General features: G+C 43.9%; 1 protein-coding gene across 15 annotated transcripts in view; it reads right to left on the minus strand.

The window, feature by feature from the left end:
- The window catches only part of ATP6V0A4 (ATPase H+ transporting V0 subunit a4), a 91,830-nt gene that overhangs the window by 73,439 nt on the left and 559 nt on the right, over nucleotides 1-17,832 (minus strand). For 4 of the 15 annotated variants that reach the window (XM_028846353.2, XM_077997479.1, XM_015135007.3 and 1 more), the window contains exons 2-3: nucleotides 5,013-5,101; nucleotides 502-589 (exon numbers count right to left, since the gene is read on the minus strand). The exons of 2 other annotated variants lie outside the window; for them this stretch is intronic. The gene's annotated coding sequence lies outside the window, so the exon portion shown is untranslated. Of the gene's footprint in view, nucleotides 1-465; nucleotides 590-4,941; nucleotides 5,102-17,832 lie in introns of all 15 variants that reach the window. 9 more of the 15 variants (XM_077997483.1, XM_077997482.1, XM_015135008.3 and 6 more) reach the window with 4 other exon arrangements.

A 17,832-nucleotide genomic window follows, 5' to 3' on the forward strand; every position in this document is an offset into this window, starting at 1 on the left:
CCACAAAATTAACCTTCCCAAGTCCAACCCTTGTCAACTTGGCACTTACATGCAACTCTTAAACCACCCTTAATCCCCAAATAAAGACACTGGCAGGGTCATAATTCTACCCAACATGATACGACTAAAAACGCACTAATCTCTTCTGCAGAAGAGGAAGTAAACTGCTTGAGTGGTGTTTACTCTTCTCCTGATACCCCATAACTTCATTACTATGATGTAAAATTAACGATAGCTAAATACTGATATAAAATCAATACATCTTATATCTCACGATAAGAGGAAAAGAGAGAAAACAGATATTTGCTTAATATGTGTATATATATGCACAAGTGTGTTCATAAAAAATAAGGGAAAAGATGCTGATCGACAATGATAGTCCTTGTTTCTGGAACTGGTGAAGTGGTTGCATCTGGTATTTATAACTACTTATACTACAGAATATCTGTTCTATATTCCCTTTACCTTCAGCAAGCACCTCAGCTGGTCGTGGTTCTTTACCTGGTGGAGTGACTCAAATTTTCATTCCTGAAGAGTGTGGGCCATCTGTAGTTCTGCCTGGGTCGTGCTGTTGCAGTTTCCCATTGACCTTAATTATAGAGCAGGGTCATACTAAGAGATGCAGCAAAGCAACAATCCCCAACGTTTTTAGCACCAGAGACCTGTTTTGTGGAAGACAGGTTTTCCACGGATGGGGGTTGGGGGATGGTTTGGGGATGAAACTGTTCCATCTCAGATCACCAGGCATCAGATTTGTAAGGAACACACAACCTAGATTCTTCTCACGCACAGTTCACAATAGGGTTCACACTCCTCTGAGGATCTAATGGTGCTGCTGACATGACAGGAGGTGGAGGCTCAGGTGGCAATACCCACTCACCTCCAGCTATGTGGCTCAGTTCCTAACAGGCCATGGACTGGTACCGGTCTATGGACCCCCCAGTACCATAGCTGGCTGATCACCCCAGGGAATAGTGCCATCTTGAGGGCTCAGAGTTTATCTCTGCTGCTGGCAGATTGGGCACTCAGCAGTGGCCGTAGCCAGGCTGGCCTCGGTGAGTGGAAGTCCACGTTGCTGAGCCCACGCACAACCTCCATCCCTGCCACCATAACCGCTTTGTTCATGAGCCTATTGGGCAATGTCAGGGATGGCTGGGGAAAGAGAATTTGAGACCAGCCCGGGCAATATAGTGAGACCTCATCTCTATGAAAAATAAACAAAAATTAGCTGGGCGTGGTGGCGCATGCCTGTGCTTCCAGCTACTTGAAAGCTGAGGTGAGAGGATCACTCAATCCCAGGAGGCTGAGACTGCTATGATCTGAGATCACGCCACTGCACTCCAGCCTGGGTGAAAGAGCCAGACTTTGTCTCAAAAAGAAAAAATTAAAAAAAAAAAAGAAATTTCACTGAGATAGAAGTCCCCTAAATTTTTGTCTGATTTAATTTTTGTCTGATTTATTTCCTACCCTCTGACATCCAAATATCTTATCAATAAGTCTACACCGTGTTATTCTTGCTCACTAGGTCCAATCAGTATATTGTCTTCAGTGTAATAGACCACTGTGATATTTGATGGACAGGAGAGATGATTAAGATCCTTACAAACTAAATGATGACACAAGGCTAGAGAGTTGATATTCCCCTGAGGTAGGACCATGAAGATGTATTAGCTAAAAGCACCCTGCTACTGCTGGTCCTTATGGACAGGTGTGGAGAAAAAGGGATTTGTTATACAAAAACTTAATTAGTTCCAGGAAGGCTTTTTTTTTTGGTTGATTCTTTCAGATTTTCATTTTTTCTCTTTCTCTTTTTTTTGGAGACGAGTCTCGCTCTTATCACCCAGGCTGGAGTGCAGTGGTGCAATCTTGAAGGACAGAGCAAGACTCCATTAAAAAAAAAAAAAAAAAGATGGGCACAGAAATCAACTCTAACTTTCTTTTAAAAACACCAACTGTGAAGAGAAAGGAGGGAGTAGGGCAGCAGCTGAAGAGGAAATGAAGCATCAGGAGAGGGTTTTATTTATTTATTTTTTCAAGAGAAGAGACCGTTGATAACTTCCCTTCCCCAAATTATGTGAGTTCTAGTTGGGAAGTACATCTAGAAAATGGGTACGGTGGCTCACACCTATAACCCCAGCACTATGGGAGACCGAGGTGGGAGTATTGCTTGAGGCCAGGAAATCAAGACCAGTCTGGGCAACATAGCAAGACCCTGTCTCTATTTAAAAAAATTTTTTTTTATTTAAAATTTTAAAAATGGGGCCAGGCACATGGCTCATGTCTGTAATTTCATCACTTTAGGAGGCTGAAGCAGGAAGATCGCTTGAGTGAGTGGAAGTCCACGTTGCTGAGCCCACGCACAACCTCCATCCCTGCCACCATAACCGCTTTGTTCATGAGCCTATTGGGCAATGTCAGGGATGGCTGGGGAAAGAGAATTTGAGACCAGCCCGGGCAGCATAGTGAGAACTCATCTCTACAAAAAATTTAAAAATTAGCCAGGCATAGAGGTGCACACCTGTAGTCCCAGCTACTCAGGAGACTGAGGCGGGAGAATCACTTGAGCTCAGGAGTGCAAGGCCGCAGTGAGCCATGATTGTGCCACTGTACTCCAGCCAAGGTGATAGAGTAAGACCCTCTCTCAAAAAAATAACTTTTAAAATGGGAACTCCTACTTTTTCTTACCCATGAGGTACATTTGAGACAATCTCTTTGAACCATGACATCTTTAACATTTCTCTAGAAGTTTCCTGTCTGAGCTCCATTTTTTTATGTGCAACATTTCATAGCATTGCTGATTCTTGGAAAGTTGAAACAGGCCAAGCATTAGCAAACACAGTCCAATTTGTCCAAAACCAGAGTAAATTTTCTGAGTTCCCTACTGTGAAGCTCAAGAGTAAAGGAAGAAGGAAAGGAGGAGAGAAGAACCAAACATAGCTCTGGCCCCCAAAAGGGTGTCTATTGGCAGGTAAGTTATAGATGATTTAGTCCAATCCACTCTTGCAGAAAAGTAAAGACACAGTAAGGCTAAGTGACTTGCCCAAAGCCAGATAATACAGCCTTATTTCTCTAATTATTTGTGTCACTGAATTTTTTAAAAAGAAAGTAATCCTCCTACTACGAATCATTAAACATTATATATAACATTATATATATATATATATTTTTTTTTTTTTTTTTTTTTTTTTTTTTTGAGACTGAGTCTCTCTCTGTCGTACAGGCTGGGTGCAGTGGTGCGATATCGGCTCACTGCAAGCTCCGCCTCTTGGGTTCACGCCATTCTCCTGCCTCAGCCTCCTGAGTAGCTGGGACTACAGATGCCCACCAGCTAACATGCCCAGCTAACTTTTTGTATTTTTAGTAGAGACGGGGTTTCACCGTGTTAGCCAGGGTGGTCTCAACCTCCTGACCTCGTGATCCGCCCGCCTCGGCCTCCCAAAGTGCTGGGATTACAGGCGTGAGCCACCGCGCCCAGCCTAAACATAGTATTTTTATATACTCTCAAAGTCAACTCAATACTTTGAAGGAAAATAATATTTAAATTCAGCATTAGGTCTTGAGAGAAACAACTTTCTTAGGGCAGAATCGATCCTCTATATTATCCAAACTAACATTGCTTTTGACATTTGGTGTTTCAGGCCACTGTTCCCATTCCTTAGACAAGTCTGGGGCACACTGCCAGTTCCAAATGCTTTACACTTGGCCTCAAAGGTCCCTGGCAAGGCACTTTCATGCCCTGAGGACTTTCTACAGAGTGGCTCTTGAGGGTGAAGAGATGAGCATTCCACTTATGTGCCTTTAAAGCAGGCATTCCTTTAGACACAGGGCTTCCTGTGTTCTCATATCCTTGCACCCAGGATTAGGAAACTATTGCGCACAATCACATGTTCAGCTGTACAAGATCAATTTACAGGAGGAGATCATTGTAATTTAGAAAATGACAAAGGATAAATAGAGAGCCAGCTAAAATGTTTGCAAGGGATTTAATCCAAAAATAATAATCTAGCTGGAAAAGTAACAATCTGACTTTTCTAAAAACAGCATCTGATTTTTCTGAACTGAATTCCCTCCAGACAGCCTTCATTCAAATAACTGATTTTATCATCCACTCAAGCTGAAAACTTCTTTCTTTCTTTTCTTTCTTTTTTTTTGGGGGGGGGGTGGAGTCTTGCTCTGTCACCCAGGCTGGAGTGCAGTGGCGTGATCTCAGCTCACTGCAACCTCCACCTCCTGGATTCAAGTGATTCTCCTGCTTCAGCCTCTTGAGTAGCTAGGACTACAGGTGCGTGCCACCACGCCTGGCTAATTTTTTGTATTTTTAGTAGAGACAGGGTTTCACCATGTTAGCCAGGCTGGTCTCGAACTCCTGACCTCAAGCAATCCACCTGCCTCGGCCTCCCAAAGTGCTGGGATTACAGGTGTGAGCCACTGCACCCGGCCAAGCTGAATACTTCTTCACTGTTGGCCAGGCACTGACTCTGCCACCCACCATCCTTTACAATATGCACTCATAAACAAAGTGCTGGAGACAGAAAAGAATGATTTGAGGTTGCTAAAAAAAAAAAGAGGGAATGGCATTCATCTTCCTCCATTGTATGCACACACACACACACGAACACACACATGTGCAAGTGAATGCAATTCATTGATAGTAAGGTCCAAGAGTTCATGAATCAGCACACTGAGATAAAATCTACGGATGCTGGAACCAGGATCGTCCCTGCCATGCACATTTCCACTTTCTCCTGGCCACGACTTTTTCCAGGAATGTGTCTCAGTGCTCACAGCTGCCGTCCAACGTCAGTGGGGCATTCCCTGCTGTTCTACCACTTTCTGTCTTCTAGATCACGTCCTAGGACACAGAGCCCTCCCAGTGGCTCTCAGACAGCTCCACTCTCCTCTACTCTCTGCTCCTCCCCACACCCCTCAGCACATGACCACCTCATTCCTTAGGAGAAGATCTTCCTCCACCACGGAGCCCTCCAGCTTCCCTCTTCTCCACCTCGGTGTACCTTGGCTGTGTCTCTCTCTTCTTCTCTTCAGAGCAAACCTGCTTTACATTCCTTTCATTCCTGTCTTCACTTGCCACATCATGGAGGAACTGGAAATGAGATTTAGGAAAATGAAGTTTTATCATAAAGAGAACAGAATGGGCTGGGCACGAAGGCTCATACCTGTAATCCCAACACTTTGGGAGGCCGAGGTGGGAGGACTGCTTGAGCCCAGGAGTCTGAAACCACCCTGGGCAACATAGCGAGACTCTGTCTCCACAAAAAATAAACTTAGCTGGGCTTTGTGGCATGCACCTATAGTCTCAGCTACTCAGGAGGTTGAGGTTGGAGGATCGCTTGAGCCAGGGAGGTCGAGGCTGCAGTGAATGAAGATTGCACCACTGCAGTCCAGCCTGGGCGACAGAGTGAGACCTTGTCTCAGGAAAACAAAAAAAAAGAGAGATAACAGAATGCCCTGAAGTTTATCATGGATGGATTTTTTACCTACAGCCTAAGATTGAGAGAGAGGGATTCTGCCTATGTCGCCCAGGCTGGTCTCAAACCCCTGGGCTCAAACAACCCTCCCACCTCGGCCTCCCAAAGTGCTGGGATTACAGGCATGAGCCACCATACCCGGCCCTAGCCTGAATTTTTCACTTGGGAGCACCTCTTCAGTTATTTGCCTTTTCCATAATATTTACTCTCAATTACACAAGTAAGTTTCTTACCAAGATTTCCACCTCCACTTTCTAAAAAAGAAAAAAATAATAATTTAAATGTACTAGCTTGTTTCTCTTCTTTCTCCATTTAATATCCTGCATTGACTACAGAGTCATAGAAATCCACCACTAGAAGAAACTTCGAGATCATCTGATTCAGTCTCCTTACTTTAGAGATGAGAAAATAGAACTCCAGGGAGCGGATGCAATTTGCCTAAGGTCCCACAGGTAACTGGTGGTAGAGCTGGAAGCAGAACTCAAGGCTCTGCATTTCAGGGTCTTTTCATGCCATCACAGTAGCTTTCCACTTGTTTCTCACAGGACTTAACACTCCTTTGTGTTAGGAGCTATACATAGCAAAACCCCTTCTGGGCATCATGTATCCCCTCTGCAGAGTCCTGCGGACCCCAAAGAAAAGTCTCCCCACAAAGGATGGAAGGCATAATTCCCCCAAACTTTTCCCCTTGTGTTCCCCTCCTAGAAAGTCGCATCGACACCAAGGTTACATGACTTCCCCAAGGTCACACTCCAAGTAACAACATGAAAACTGGAATCCAGGACTCTTGACTCAGGACTCTTATGTTCCCAACCAACCAACCAACCTAGACGCAGCTTGGACAAGAGAAGGTGAGGAGCTAGGCATGGTAGTGCATACCTGTAGCCCGAGCTACTAAGGAGGCTGAGGTGGGAGGATCACTTGAGCCCAGGAGTTCATGGCCATAATACACTGTGATTGTTCGAGGCCATAATACACCGTGAGCCCAGGAGTTCGAGGCCTTAATACCTGTGAATAACCACTGTACTCCAGCCTACGCAACATAGCAAGACCCTGTCTCTAAATAAATACATAAATAAAATGAAACATATGGACAAAGCATTTTCAAAAACGAAAAAAGAGGCCAGGCGCAGTGACTCACACCTGTAATCCTAGCATTTCCAGAGGCTGAGGCGGGAGGATGGCTTATGCCCAGGAGTTCGAGACTAGCCTGGGTAACAGAGCAAGACCTCATCTCTACTAAAATAAAAAATATTATCTGGGTGTGGTGGTACATGCTTGTAGTCCCAGCTACTCAGGAGGTTGAGGCAGGAGGATGGCTTGAGCCCCAGGAGGCTGAGGCAGGAGGATGGCTTGAGTCTCAGGAGGCTGAGGCAGGAGGATGACTTGAGCCCCAGGAGGTGGAGGCTACAGTAAGTTGTGATCACACCACTGCACTCCAGCCTGGACAATAGAGTGAGATTCTGTCTTAAAAAAGGAAAAAGAAAAAAAGAGAAAGAGAATGAAGGAAAGTTGTAGAAGAGGCCAGAAAACACAGTGAGAGAGAGGTCTTCGGATGTTGGGAAGACAGATCCAAACAATCATTGACTTGACTGTCTGGTTCCTTTCAGTTGTACATGAACAAAACTGGAGAAGAAAAATTGGCGGAATATTTATCACAAACCTGCAGCTTATTTCCAAAAACTTTAGCTTAAAGTTACTCTTTGAGAACAAACATATCTGTTTATTAAACAAAAGAAGAATCTGACCACAGGCTCAGATTGTTGTGCCAACAGAAATATTTTGCACAAATGGTAAGACTATTTGTAGAGAACCAGAAATTGCCAATCATAGAGTTGAGAGCTGAAAATCCCTCTCTTCCAACTGTTTATTAACTTCACCTTAAAATGCCCTTACCTGTTTGATGCCAATAACTCACAAACTTTTCTATCCGGGCTAGCTCTGTTGCTATCCCATAGAAGAGCTGGCTGTCTTAAAAATTAGTAAGAAACCAGTCCCTTGAGGCATTTAAGCAGAAGTCCAACTAATGACCTTAAGAAGCAGGACAGGTCAAATGCAGCTATACCAAACTCTATAACGTGCTACTTTCTTTATAGGAAAGTGATATGGTTTGGCTGTGTCCCCACCCAAATGTGATCTTGAACTGTAGCTCCCATAATCCCCACTTGTCGTGGGAGGGACCCGGTGGGAGGTCACTGAATCATGGGGGTGGGTCTTTCCCGTGCTGTTCTCATAATAGGAAATGAGTCTGACAAGATCTGATAGCTTGATAAATGGGAGTTCCCCTGCACACACTCTCTTGTCTGCCACCATGTAAGATGTGCCTTTGCTTCTCCTTTGCCTTCTGCCATGATTGTGAGGCCTCCCCAGCTATGTGGAACTGTGAGTTCATTAAACCTCTTTTCTTTACAAATTACCCAGTCTCAGGTATGTCTTTATTAGCAGCATGAGAACAGATTATTACAGAGGGCATTCTTCGAGGTTAAAGATTGGCCCAGATGGTCTCTGAGGTCCTTTTCCAACACTGAGATTCTAATTGCAATCCGATGTTATATCCTGTGTCTTCTTTCTTGTCTTCTTTGTGTCCTGACCATTCATGGATATGTCTGCACATTCCGTTGTGACCATGAGCACTCCAAGAGCAGAGGCTATGATAGGTGATAGGCAGTAATCTGCACCATGGGAAACTTAAAGCTTAAGTTTTTTTGTTTTGTTTTGTGTTTTGTTTTTTGTTTTTCTTTTTCAGACAGTCTTGCTCTGTTGCCCAGGCTGGAGTGCAGTGGTGGGATCTCGGCTTACTGCAAATTCCGCCTCCTGGGTTCAAGCGATTCTTCTGCCTCACCCTCCTGAGTAGCTGGGATTACAGGTGCCCACCATCATGCCTGGCTAGTTTTTGTATTTTTAGTAGAGATGGGGTTTTACCATATTGGCCAGGCTGGTCTTGAACTCCTGATCTCAAGTGATCCACCCACCTCAACCTTCCAAAGTGCTAGGATTACAGGCATGAGCCACCATGCCTGGCCAGCTTGTTTTTTGTTTGTTTGTTTGTTCGTTTGTTTTTTATGGAAAAGAAGATTCTCTGATATTGAACATTTTCCCCAGGTAATGGTACAGATATGTAAAATCTATCTGCTTCATTGTGACTATATTGCTTTCCTGTGAGATAATATTTAAGAATGTTTTAACTTAGGCTGGTTACAGTGGCTCACACCTGTAATCCCAGCACTTTAAGAGGCCGAGGCAGGTGAATCACCTGAGGTTGGGAGTTTGAGACCAGCCTGACCAACATGGAGAAATCCATCTCTACTAAAAATACAAAATTAGCTGGGCATGGTGGCACATGCCTGTGATCCCAGCTACTCGGGAGGCTGAGGCAGGAGAATTGCTTGAACCTGGGAAGCAGGGGTTGCGGTAAGCCGGGATCATGCCATTGCACTCCTGCTTGGGCAACAAGAGCAAAACTCCATTTCAAACAACAACAACAACAACAACAAAAATTAGCTGGGCATAATGGCGGGTGCCTGTAATCCCAGCTACTCAGGAGGCTGAGGCACCAGAATCACTTGAACCCGGGAGGCAGAGGTTGCAGTGAGCCTAGATTGTGCCACACTGCACTCCAGCCTGGGCGACACAGCAAGACTCCGTCTCAAAAAAAAAAGTATTAACTTGATTTTATTTCTTGATCATAAAAATAATATACACATTCATTATTTTAACATGGAAACACAAAAAAGTATTAAAAACAAAATTAAAACCCCCCAAAATAGTACATCCTAGATATGACCACTACTAACATTTTGAGAGGATTCATTCCAAACATTTTTCATTGTATATGTGTATGTATTACAAAACTGCAGTTATACTGACATAAAGATCTATATCCTGCTTTTTCTGTTTTGTATACTATGGCAAATGTTTTCCCAAGTAATTAAATGTTACCCAAGAATGTTTTTTGTTGTTGTTGTTGCTGTTGTTTTTTGAGATGGAGTCTTGCTCTGTAACCCAGGCTGGAGAGCAGTGGCATGATCTCGGCTCACTGCAACCTCTGCCTCTTGGGTTCAAGCGATTCTCCTGCCTCAGCCTCCTGAGTAGCTGGGATTACAGGCACACACCGCCAGGTCTGGCTAATTTTTGTATTTTTAGTAGAGATGGGGTTTTGCCATGTTGGCCAGGCTGGTCTCGAACTCCTGACCTCAGGTGATCAGCCCACCTTGGCCTTCCAAAATGCTGGGATTATAGGTGTGAGCCACCATACCCGGTCCCAAAAACAGTTTTAATAGCTACGCTTTATTTAATTATAAGCTGCTTCCAAGCTTTCACTTTTACAAACACTGTAATATTGAGATGGAGAACTTTGCATATGCATTTTTGTGCTCATCTTTGGTATTTCCTTGGGGATAAAATTTCTAAAGGGCTACACCACAGAAGGAAAAGTTTCCAAAATAAACTGACACACATCATCTCAATTCCTGAGACTGGAATGACATGATAGCAGATTTTTGTTGCCCCCAAGCACTCAATTAAAGCAACAACAACAAAAATCATGTCTACAGGAAGAAAGCATTATCCTAGGTCTCAGGTTATTTCTATAAACAATAGTGTGTAACTGCAATTTTGCCCACAATAAAAAATAACCAGGTATGCAAAGAAACATGACCACATGAATGAAAACAGCAGAAATAATAGACAATGGAAATAAATGAATGGGAGAAGAATGGCAAAGACTGAGGTTATCAGACACAGATTTTAAAGAAATTACATCCCCTCCGTTTATGAAGATGAAAAACAGGACTGAATAGTTCGGCAGAGAAAAAATATAAAAAAGAACAGAATGGAAATTCTGGAACTAAAACTAAGATAATCGAAATTAAGATATAAAACAGGATTAGATACAGATGACAAGAGATTTAATAAAAGATTAGGCAGAAGGCAATATCCAGAGCAAAACACAGGAAAACAAAAAGATAAAGAATAAAGAAGAAAGTAAGAGAATTACAGGATGGAGTGGAAAGATCTAACCTATGTGTAATCAGTCACAAAAAGAGAGGAGACAATGATTTACAAGTTGTATTTGATGGCTGAGAAGCTTTCAAAATTTATTAATAACATCAAGCTGCATATCCAGTTACCTACAAACCCCAAAGAGGACAAAAAAGGAATCCATACTTGAGCGCATCAGAGTAAAACTGCTGAAAACCAAAGGCAAAGAAAATTTTAAAAACAGCCAAAGAAATAAAATAGGCAAATTATCTGCAAGGGAGCGCTGGTGAGGTGGACAGTTCTCAACAGAAAGAATGGTAGTCAAAAGAAATGAAATGTTATCTTTAAAGCACTGAATGAAAATATCTGCCAGACTTACATTTTGTACCCAATGAAGGTAATTTCCAAGAATGAAAGAAGAATAAAAACATATCCAGACAAACAAAACAACATGTTAATCGCTCCACTGAGGGAATACTAAATGGTATTCTTCAAAGAGAAGGAAATGATCGCAGATGGAAGACCAGACATGTAAAAATAAATTAAGAACAATAAACTGGTAAATATGTAAATAAATTTAATAAATTTCACTCATATATTCACTTGGAAAATAATAATAATAATGACTTACTGAGTTAAAAAGTATGTGTATAACATACATACATGACTATAATGGTATAAAAATCAGGAGTGGATAGGCTGGGTGCGGTGGCTCACGCCTGTAATCCCAGCACTTTGGGAGGCCGAGGCAGGCAGATCACGAGGTCAGGAGATCGAGACCATCCTGGCTAACATGATGGATCCCATCTCTACTAAAAATACAAAAAAAATTAGCCGAGTGTGGTGGCGGGCGCCTGTAGTTCCAGCTACTCCGGAGGCTGAGGCAGGAGAATGGCGAGAACCCAGGAGGCGGAGCTTGCAGTGAGCCGAGATTGCACCACTGCACTCCAGCCTGGGCGATAGAGTGAGACTCCGTTTTAAAAAAAAAATCAGGAGTGGATAAATAGAGTTAAAGTTCTGAGGTCTTCATATTATCTGTGAAGGTGGTAAAAGTGTCAATTAATATTAGACTTTGATATGTTAAGAATGCACTTGTGAGAACATATCTTCCGGGTAACTTGGATCTATGCTCCTGGGTCGCAGAATTAAATAATCTTAAAAAACAACAACAAAAAAGGAATGTACGTCGTAATCTCTACAAAATGGAATAACAAAACAACTCAATCCAAAAGTAGTAAGAAGAAAGAGAAAAGGAACATAAGCTAGATGGGAAGAGTAGAGAGCACTTGGTAAGATGATAGATTAACTGATTTGTTTGTTTTTAAATTTTAGAGACAGGGTCTCACTCTGCCACCCAGTCTGGAGCATAGTGACTCCATCATGACTCCCTGCCATCTCGGACCTCCTGGGCTCAAGCAATCCTCCTCTCTCAGCCTCCTGAGTAGCTGGGACCACAGGCTTGCATCACCAAACTCAGGTTTTTTGTTTGTTTGTTTGTTTGTTTGTTTTTTAGCAACAGAGTTTCACTATGTTGCCCAGGCTGGTCTCACTCCTGGGCTCAAGAATTCCTCCCATCTCGACCTCCCAAAGTGTTGGGATGACAAGTCTAAGCCACTGGCCCAGCCAGTAGAATGATAGATTTAAGCCTAAACATGTCAGTAAATACATCAAATGTAAATAGATTAAGTGGCCAAATTGAAGACAAAAATTGTCAGACTGGCTTTTTTTAAAAAAAAAATTCAATACTAGATTTTATTATAAGATATATATCTGAAACATAGCACAGGGTTTTAGAAAAGTTGAAAGTAATATGATGGGAAAATGATTTAGCATGCCAAAAAAAAAAAAACAAAAGAAAGCTGTTTATAGGCAATTGTAATATCCTTCATCTATCCTTCATCTCTCTTTTTTTTTTTTTTGAGATGGAATCTCTCTCTGTCTCTTTGGGGTTTGTAGGTAATTGGATATGGAGCTTGATGTTATTAATAAGTTTTGAAAACTTCTCAGCCATCAAATACAACTTGTGAATCATTCTTTCCTCTCTTTTTGTGACTGATTACACATAGGTTAGATCTTTCCACTCCATCCTGTAATTCTCTTACTTTCTTCTTTATCTTTTTGTTTTCCTGTGTTTTACTCTGGATATTGCCTTCTGCCCAATAAAAGATTGAGCAGAAGGCAATATCCAGGGTAAAACACAGGAAAACAAATATCAGACAAAGTAAAGTTTATGGCAAAGAGCATTACTAGAGATCAAGAAGGCCGGGCGCAGTGGCTCACACCTATAATCCCAGCACCTTGGGAGGCTGAAACGGGTAAATCACCTGAGGTCAGGAGTTCAAGACCAGCCTGGCCAACATGGTGAAACCCCTGTCTCTACCAAAAATACAAAAATTACCCAGGTGTGGTGGCACACACCTATAATCCCAGCTACTCGGGAGACTGAAGAAGGAGAATTGCTTAGACCTGGGAGGTGGAGGTTGCAGTGAGCCGAGATCGTGCCACTGCACTCCAGCCTGGGCGACAGAGAGAGACTCCATCTCAAAAAAAAAAAAAAAGAAAGAGAGGGATATTACAAAATGATTTTTTAAAAGAAGGTTCAATTTGCCAGGAAGGTGTCAAAATTCTGTATTTGTTTGTACCTCAGTTACAGCCTCAAATATTTAATGCAAAAGTTGACAAAACTACAGGGAAGGAAGAAACCCACAATCATCTCGGTATTCAATAGAATAATTAGACCAAATTTTTAAAAGACAGGAAAAATATAGACGTTCTGAACCACACAATTAGCACTCTCGATCTAATGGATTACCCAGAACACTGACCCCACGACTGCATGACACATTCTTTTCAAGACAAAAATTGGTCATATGGTGTCTTTTAAATAACATCAAAAAATAGAAATCATCAAAGTATATTCGCAGATCCCAGTGCAACTAAGCTAAAAATCAGTAACAAAAAGATAACTAGAAAACCTCCGTATGTTTGGAAATTAAGAAATATACTTCAGAGAATATGGGAGGGAATAAGATACAGGACCTAGGTGGAAGGTTGCTTTTGCCAAGAGGAAGGACCCCCTTTTTGTTAACCTCCGCATGTCTGGCCCATAGCTGCACCGCCTCCCAATGCAGTTTTGAACAAGCTGAATTAATCATCCTGGGAAGTGTTCAAAAATGAGTCCAAATGGTGGACTCCAGGACTTCCTTGCTGACTTTCTTACTTTGATCAACTAACTCCATGGCATGATCTTAACAGTTGTAGTTCTCAAGGTTCCCTAAAAAGGAACTTCTTGTTCTCTCCAAGTTACAGACCCATCACTGAGGGGCAGGGAATGAAGTTAACTCCTCCACAAACTAAGTGCTGCTCAGGTCCACATCTAGATGTTTCGGTCCCACAAGCACCCAGAGCCTGACATTATTTTGTAAAAACAGATCCTGACAGAGCCAGGAGCAAGAAGAGCCGTCAAGCCCATCTCTGTGAGGGAGCTGGGGCTTGGCAGACACAGGCTTGGGTAGGGCCACAATGCTCCTCTGAATGGATTTTGGGTTAACCAGAGATGAAAAACTCAAGTTCAAGGTCAGAGGTCTTTTCCCAAGATGGACAGGTGGCAAAGGGGCCTATCAGAATCACAAGAGAAGCTTCATGAACATGAAATATTCTTCCCTGGGCCATTCCAGGCCACAGACTACAGGTTTTCCATCTTTCAGCCCTGAAAACTCTCTGCCTACTTCTTTTCTTTTTCACATGAAATCTTATCAGGGTTAACAGGTGAAACTGGAAGCAGTGAGAGCCCTGGAATCCCACTCTCTTGGCTACCCCAACTCTCCAGCCACCACCATGGCGCCTGGCCACAGACATCCTGAACTTTTAAAAGAGTATGTGTAACCAAATACCTATTTCAACCAAAAAAAAAAAAAAAGTCTTGAGAAAGTCTAGCTTTGAGTAAGGCAACTTCCTGGTACACACTCCAAAGTAAACCTGATGCAAAATGTATGAGTGAGGAAACGGGCCACATAGAGTTATTAATTGCAGACCTGCTAAAAACAGCGAATACTGGTGACACTCGTAAAGTAAAAAGTGGCCACACACACACAGCCCTTTCTTTGGGGTTAACAGTTATCAGTGGCCAGTCCAGCCCACCCTTTTTTTTTTTTTTTTTTTTTTTGAGATGGAGTCTCGCTCTGTTGCCAAGGCTGGAGTGCAGTGGCGCAATCACAGTTCACTACAACCTCCATCTCCCCAGTTCAAGTGATTCTCCTACCTCAGTCTCCCAAGTAGCTGGGATTACAGGCATGCACCACCATGCCTGGCTAATATTTCTGTATTTTTTTAGTAGAGACGGGATTTTACCATGTTGGTTCAGGCTGGTCTTGAACTCCTGAACTCAAATGATCCACCTGCCTCAGCTTCCCAAAGTGCTGGGATTACAGGCATGAGCCATCACGCCTGGCCTAGCCTATACTATTTTGGAATAACAAAGTTCTTCCATCTGTAGATAGAACGTTTGTCCTACAAACAGCTCATCTAAAACAGTCCGACATCACATAACAATGATAAAATAGGGAGGGAGGGCCAACCCATGATCCCCTCCTCCACATCCACTGCCTCCCAGAAAAGCTTTCCCTGATGTGACTTGATAGGATGGTCTCAGCTCAGGCTGCGGATGCTGTTCAATCCACCAAAACAACAGCCCCAGGCAGGACATCTTACATGTTTGTATACCCCAGGTTCCGATTCCACAGGAGGGACGGGCTCTGCTCACGTCAAAAACATTAAAATGCACCCAGCCTCCCACATTCAATCGTTTCCGTTTAAACATTTCAAATGAACTGTATCACTCTGCTTTTCAAACAATTATTTATTTTGCCCAGTTTTTGGTTGTTCAAATTTTTGTTTGTTTGTTTGGGGACAGAGTCTCACTGTGTCACCCAGGCTGGAGTGCAGTGGTGCCATCTCAGCTCACCGCAGCCTTGACCTCCTGGGCTCAAGTGATCCTCCCCACTCAGCCTCCTGAGTAGCTGAGACTACAGGTGCACACTACCATACCCAACTAATTTTTTGTGGTTTTTTTTGTAGAGGCAGGGTCTTACTATGTGGTGCAGGCTGGTCTTGAACTCCCTGGCTCAAGTGATCCTCCCATTTCGGCCTCCCAAAGTGCTGGGATGACAGGCATGTGCCAATATGCCTGGTCTGTTGTTCGAATTTTGGATCCAAGAATATTTTCTCAGGTCTCAAACATTTTTGAGATCCTTGAAAATCTTGGTGATTCCATGCATTGCTGCTATCCCTAGTACCCATCGGATAAATCAGTCCTACCCTGTGAAGCTCACTGCAGGGTTTACTTGTGAGGAAAACATTGAGGACAGCATTTGTTCTACTAAAAGCAGTGTCCTCTCTGTGTGGACCTTGAGTTCCTTGAGCACAAGGGCTGTGTGGTCTTTCTCACCCCCAGGTCCCCACACCAAGAGCCTGGCCTGGCATGCAACTGTTTAATGTTCAACTAGTGGTAATGCCTAAACTGGACTTCTGTGCGCTGTCTGAAAATCACCCTTCCTAGGGCATGTTGACCCCATTCCCCAATCCAGGAACACAGGCCACCACTCTTTTATATCTTTGAGCAAATTAGAAAAAAAAAATGCCTCCCCTGGGCTGTTACACTCCACTAGGAAATCCTTCCCTGGGGCTTACTCACGCCTTCCACGTCTTTCCACAGAGTTGGAGTCCACCCCTCACCCTTACCAGGCCCACACACGTGCAGGAACACATCCACACACGGCAGGCTGTGTGCACACAGACGATTCCCTCGCCTTTATAGGTGCTATTCCTTTGACTTGAAAATCCCATCAATTCTAATCTGCACATACAAACTTCAGCGCCCAGCCCAAATATCACTTTCTTTGTGACTCCTCCCCCTACACCTCTCAGGCAGATTGCATCGCGTCCTCCTTTTTATTCCCATCACGGTGGAAGGTACCCCTATTTGAGTCTTGCCAGGTTGCATCAAATTTCTTTCTTCCAGGTTTGGTTCCCTGCTGAACTGTGTTCTCAAGGGGAAGAACCGTGTCTCAGTCATCTCAGTCTCCAATGCCTAGGATGAGACCTCTTTTTTTTTTTTTGAGACAGAGTCTCGCTCTGTCACCCAGGCTGGAGTGCAGTGGTGCGATCTCGGCTCACTGCAAGCTCCGCCTCCCGGGTTCACGCCATTCTCCTGCCTCAGCCTCCCGAGTAGCTGGGACTACAGGCGCCCGCCACCACGCCTGGCTAATATTTTGTATTTTTAGTAGAGACGGGGTTTCACTGTGTTAGCCAGGATGGTCTCGATCTCCTGACCTCGTGATCTGCCTGCCTTGGCCTCCCAAAGTGCTGGGATTGCAGGCTTGAGCCACCGCGCCCAGCCAAGACCTTTTTTATACATGGTGGTTTTTCAAAAAATGTTTTAGACTGAATGCAGAACTCGAGTCAAGTGACTCCTCAGCTCAAAATCTCTACAGAACCTTCCCCTTTGCTTCCTGGCTTTGTTTCAAACTCCTCCACCAGGCACGCGGAAGCTCAGTCCACAGCTCTCCGCTAGCCTCCCCACCTCACCTGCGTGGGCTCACCTGGGCTTCCAGGTGCTGCTGGTACAGCCCACCTCTGACACCTCCTTACCTCTGCGTCTTTACTCATCTGTCCCTCTACCTACAGTGCCATCTTCCCCTCTCCCCCTGTCAAAATTCTAGCCATCCTTCAAGGCCCGAGCCAAATGCCATTTTCTTTCTCTCTTCCCTTCCCTCCCCTCCCCTCCCCTCCCCTCCTTTTCCTTTCCTTTCCATTCTTTTTTGAGACAGAGTCTCCCTCTATCACCCAGGCTGGAATGCAGGGGCAGGATCTCAGCTTACTGCAACCTTTGTCTTCCAGGTTCAAGCGATTTTCCTGCCTCAGCTTCCTGAGTAGCTGGGACTATAGGCATGCACCACCATACCTGGCTAATTTTTGTATTTTTGTTAGAGATGGGGTTTCACCATGTTGGCCAGGCTGGTCTTGAACTCCTGACTTCAAGTGATCCACCTGCCTCAGCCTCCCAGAGTGCTGGGATTACAGGGTGAGCCCTCATGCCCAACCTCCAATGCCATTTTCTTCTTGAAGCGTCCCACCAGCAGATGTGACCTCCACTGTTGAAACCCACAGTGCTTTATCCTTCCCAAGCCATTCCCCGAACACTGCTCGGGGGTTGAATGATGTGTGTTTGTCATTAACGCACTTCGAGAGCAGGTATCTCCCGACTTCAGCATAGTGCAATCAGTGCACACAGTAGGTGCTCAGTGAATATTGGACCAAATGGAATTGAGCATCCATGCTACACCTGCAGATGGGAGAGGCAGCAAAC

The sequence above is a fragment of the Macaca mulatta genome, chromosome 3 (genome assembly GCF_049350105.2).
Source record: "Macaca mulatta isolate MMU2019108-1 chromosome 3, T2T-MMU8v2.0, whole genome shotgun sequence".
In the NCBI taxonomy this organism is placed as follows: domain Eukaryota; kingdom Metazoa; phylum Chordata; class Mammalia; order Primates; family Cercopithecidae; genus Macaca; species Macaca mulatta.